General features: G+C 39.2%; 1 long non-coding RNA gene across 1 annotated transcript; it reads right to left on the bottom strand.

Annotated features, from left to right (window-relative positions):
- Positions 1-2,856: 2,856 nt before the first annotated feature.
- LOC135574331 (uncharacterized) lies at positions 2,857-4,441 on the bottom strand. Its single transcript, XR_010465358.1, has 2 exons — positions 3,973-4,441; positions 2,857-3,634 (listed from the first exon to the last, which is right to left on the bottom strand). It is a non-coding gene; the product is annotated as an uncharacterized LOC135574331 (long non-coding RNA).
- Positions 4,442-5,536: the final 1,095 nt, after the last annotated feature.

Raw genomic sequence — 5,536 nt, 5'->3', positions numbered from 1 at the left:
CCTTGAGTGGGCCAGCCAGACCCCGTACTTGAACACGAACAAACACTTCTGGAGAGACCTAAAAATAGCTGTGCAGCGACTCCCCATCCAACCTGACAAAGCTGGAGAGGATCTGCAGAGAGAAATGGGAGAAACTCCCCAAAAAACAGGTGTGCCAAGCTTGTAGTATCATACCCAAAAAGACTTGAGGCTGCCAAAGGTGCTTCAACAAAGTACTGAGTAAAGGGTTTGAACATTTTTTCCGTTTTTTATTTGTAATAAATTAGCAAAAATGTTTAAAAACATGTTTTTGCTTTGGCATTATGGGGCATTGTGTGTAGATTGATGAGGGAGGAAAAACAATTTAATCCATTTTAGAATAAGACTGTAACGTTACACAATATGGTTCAAGTGAAGTGGTCTGAATACTTTCTGAATGCACATTTATACTGACTCTACACACACACATACAAGCTCCTACTACTCTGTTTATCTTATATCCTATTCACCTTACCCCTATACATATCTACCTCCAACATCCCTTCACATTGTATTTATCCATTATTTTACCAGGTAAGTTGACTGAGAACACATTCTCATTTGCAGCAACAACCTGGGGAATAGTTACATGGGAGAGGAAGGGGATGAATGAGTGAATTGTAAACTGGGGATTATTAGGGTTAGATGGCCAGATTGGGAATTTAGCCAGGACACTAGGGTTAACATCCCTACTCTTATGATAAGTGCCATGGGATATTTAATGACCGCAGAGAGTTAGGACACCCGTTTAACATCCCATCTGAAAGACAGCACCCTACACAGTGTCACATTTGTTAGACCAGAGGAAAGAATGCCTCCTACTGGCCCTCCAACACCACTTCCAGCAACATCTGGTCTCCCATCTAGGGACTGACCAGGACTAACCCTGCTTAGCTTCAGAAGCAAGCCAGCAGTGGTATGCAGGGGGTACGCTGCTGGCTAATTGTAAATATAGTATTGGAACTGACCCTATATATAGTATGCATACTTACTTTCTCATTGTGTTCTTCATATTTTTTCTTATTTCTTGTGTGTTCTTCTAGTATTACATTGTTACTGATTATTGCATTGTTGGGTTTTGAGTTAGCAAGAAAGGTATTTCACTGTACTTGTGCATGTGACATTAAAACTTGAATTCCGATGTCCTTTGGCTGGTGGACAATTCCTGATACACACAGGAAATTGTTGAGCGTGAAAAACAAGCAGCATTGCAATTGTTGACACACACAAACTGGTGCGCCTGGCAACTGCTACCATATCTCGTTCAAAGGCACTTACATCCTTTGTCTTGCCCAATCACCCTCTGAATGGCACACATACATAATCAATCTTTTTCAATTGTCCTAAGGCTTAAAAATCTTTCTTTAACCTGTTCCGTCCCCTTCATCTACACTGTTTGAAGTGGATTTAACAGTTTATTTATTTTATTTGTATTATTTATTTAACTTTTTATTTAAGTAGGCAAGTCAGTTAAGAACAAATTCTTATTTTACAATGACAGCCTACCCCAGCCAAACCCTCCCCTAACCCAGACAGCGCTGGGCCAATTGTGCGACACCATATGGGACTCCCAATCATGGCCAGTTGAGATACAGCCCAGGATCAAACTTGGGTCTGTAGTGATGCCTCTAGCACTGAGATGCAGTGACTTAGACCGCTGCGCCACTTGGGAGTATCAACAGGAGACATCAATTAGGGATCATAGCTTCCACCTGGATTCACCTGGTCAGTCTATATCATGTAAAGAGCATGTTTTGTAGACTAAATATTATAGGCTACTAAATAAATTGAAGCCTAGCCTACTCACCGGTGATGGCCATTGTTGTGGGGTAATGCGTTACTTGTAACTTGTTAGAGTACTCAGATAACGTTTGTGTGGTAACAAGTAACTTAACATGTTAGTTATTTAATTTAAGTAATCAGTTACTTAGTTACTTTTTCAAATGAGCAGGTCATTAATTTTACAATGTTATTTCCCTATTTTTTTCCCCTGCCAAAAAAATGTAATAATACCTCCCCCTACAATATGCATGTGTGCGTGTGTTGGAGTGTCAGTATAGTATGTGTGAGTGTGTGGTTAGAGTTGAGTCTATGTAAGAGAGTCAGTGAGAGAGTAATAGGATACGGCATGTGTCAAAATTGATTGATTGCTGACAGGTGTCAAAAATGATTGATTGCTGACCTTATGACCTGATGACGTGTACTGAATATGTGCCCCCGCCCCACCCCCCCCCCCCACCTGTTCGTGTGGTCATGTGTTAGAGGGTGTTTGAACTTTTGGGGCCCATGCCCCCCTCCATCCCCCAGTTTTATCTCCCTTATGGTTGTTATCTATGAAGCAGGAATGTCTGGGGCTATAGATAGCGCTGGGGCCTCAGCATTATAAATGTCCAGAACAAGCCATTTTTAAGACCTGAATATGTGTGGGTGTGTGTGGGTGTGTGTGAGAAACAAGGAATGTGTGTGGGTGTGTGTGTGTGTTAGAAACAAGGTCCCTTGGGCATTGTGTCCATTTCAGGCTTTAAACAACAATTAAACAGCCATCTAAATAATGTTTCTCAGCCTAGTTTCCTATTGAGTTTTCTTTATATGTACAGGCACAGAGCTTCCAGATGGCTCCAGCCTAAGGATTTTCAGTGCATGTACACACGGGGAGATTAGAACCCCAAAGAAAAGATCCTAAAGGTACTTTCAGATTCAGGTTTATCATGACAGCCGCTTTATGAAAGGCATTTACTTATGGCTAAACAGCTTCTACACAGTTTATTAATTAATGCTGTGGGATGAAATTAGGTGTTTCTAGGAGGTCTTAAACAGATCTACAGTGAAACAAACATGTACACTTTACACACATATTTATTGACTTTTAAAAAGACCACAGTAACATGACAGAATTTGTGCAAAGGCAACGAAATCTGCTAGGGGATATTAAATGTACAACAGTAGTATTCTGTAACAAGCAATACGTGTTAAACATGAGGCACATGCAATCATGACCGCCTCTTTATGAAAGGCCTTTAATTAGGTGTTTCTAGGAGGGCTTAAACAAATATACAGTGAAACAAACATGGACACTTTACACACATTTTTATTGACTTTTAAAAAGACCACAGTAACATGACAGAATTTGTGCAAAGGCAACGAAATCTGCTAGGGGATATTAAATGTACAACAGTAGTATTCTGTAACAAGCAATACGTGTTAAACATAAGGGACATGCAATCATGACAGCTGCTTTATGAAAGGCCTTTACTTATGGCTAAACAGCTTCTACACAGCTTATTAATTAATGCTGTGGGATGAAATTAGGTGTTTCTAGGAGGTCTTAAACAGATCTACAGTGAAACAAACATGTACACTCTACACACATATTTATTGACTTTTAAAAAGACCACAGTAACATGACAGAATTTGTGCAAATGCGACGAAATCGGCTAGTAGATATTAAATGTACAACAGTAGTATTCGGTAACAAGCAATACGTGTTAAACATGAGGCACAGGCAATCATGACAGCCTCTTTATGAAAGGCCTTTAACTATGGCTAAACAGTTTTCTACACATCTTATTCATTAATGATGTGGGCATACCCAGGATTTACAGGCAGGACGTTTGATCTACACAGGGAGGGAATTTACGGAGTTATGATGGAGCGGGCAAGCGTCTTTGAGTTGGTGAATTCGAAACGAATAATGGTCTTGTAGCTCCCTTCAGTAACCACGAGCACAACCGTTCCATGATTTTAACTGGCGGCTTTATTCTGTAGTTTCAGTGAAAATTATCCCCTTCAGTGAGAACTATAAAGTAAATTAAAAATACAGTTAAGCACACTCTTACAACATTATCTTAGGAGTGACTTATTAGCTTGGTATAACTCTGAAGTGCTTACATACATAACAGTTTAACAGGCGTTATAACGGGTTCAGATTAAACACATGAATAAAGGAAAAAATACCTCATTGGCTGCTTATTACAGAAGGGAGGAAATCAAACTTCACACTTATTATTCCTGGCATGAATTCACACTTCATCCTAACATACACTCTTCAACCTTTATGAACTACACCCGATGACATGAAAATTTAGCTAACGCAGCGCAGGATTGCCTTCCCTACAAAAGTGTGTTGCTACAATAAGGATCCCCGTTACAACAGTATTAGCTACGTAGTTCCGCTTGTATTATCATTTTCCCCGCACAGCGGACACATAAACAATACAAACAAAAGACAACGACATAACCTGTAAGTCTAACTGTCAGTTACAGGTCGGGGCTAACAGGACCCTTTATCTGTAAGAAATAGTAAACATTTTGGAATTATAACATGTGTTAAAATGTAGGTACTAAATATTTGGAATTAAATCACTGGTTTTAAAAATGTATCTCACGCTTTAACGATAGGGGAAGAGGTCATTTCATATTTCGTTTTAGGGGGTTATTAACTTTATGGAAAACAATATTCACACAAACAACACCGCTTAGAGCAGCTTGGAGATTATTAGCCATGTAAGCGGGGAGCAAAAGAGCGGATTTAACCAACTCTGTACAAACCCCGACACGGGGTATGATAACTCTGACGCGTACGTCTAATGATTATTGTAGATGTTTACAACTGAGGGAGTTGACAGTAGGTCAATGAGATGTATAAAGGCAAATTGACATAACGGACCTCAAAGACCAACAGCCTACTTAATAATATAGAATGCAGGGGTGTGTAATGAACATGTAACCATTATAAAACTAAAACAAACAAAAAATGTCTCGAAACACACCCATAGTTAGGGACAGAACGTGGAGCATATACTTTAACACTGTTACCACAGCTTTAGCGCAAACCCACAGCCCCGAATATTTAGCTGCCAGGACAGATTAAAAAGAGATGTGAATAAGGGAATCCCTCCTAATAGATATTTCTGAAGGCTACTGGACATAGGTGATTGGGAAGCGACTGTTAGACGTAGATTCTCAGAAGCAATTTATAGTCTTTCCTACAATGGTATGTTATAAAGTTTGTAATAATGTACAACTGTAGGTCTCCAATGTTTTTACATAAAAACACTAATTATGCATGTTTAAATAGTAGTACAATTTGGTAATTAATTCGAACATGTCTTTAAAAAGTTAGTACTATATATTTTGGGTCTTAAATCAATGGTTTTAAAACAGTATCTCACCCTTTAACGAAGGGAAAATGTCCTTTCCAGCCATCAACCACGTCTGTCACGAAGAAAAAAATACAGAAAATCCGGGTGCGTGCGTGCGTGCGTGAGTGTGCGGTACAACTGTAGGCCTCCGATGTTTTTACATAAAATACTAATGATTCTTGTTTAAATAGTAGTACAATTTGGTCATTAATTCTAACACGTCTTTAAAACGTATGTACTAAATATTTTGGAATTAAATCACTGGTTTAAAAAATGTATCTCACCCTTTAACGATAGGAAAATGTCCTTTCCCGACATCACCCCGGTCTGTCACAAAGAAAAAAGACACGGAAAATCAGGGTGCGTGCATGAGTGTG

This window comes from Oncorhynchus nerka, linkage group LG12 (assembly GCF_034236695.1).
Source record: "Oncorhynchus nerka isolate Pitt River linkage group LG12, Oner_Uvic_2.0, whole genome shotgun sequence".
NCBI lineage: Eukaryota > Metazoa > Chordata > Actinopteri > Salmoniformes > Salmonidae > Oncorhynchus > Oncorhynchus nerka.
Note: the sequence above shows the minus strand (reverse complement) of the source record. Positions and strands in the feature narration are given on the sequence as shown.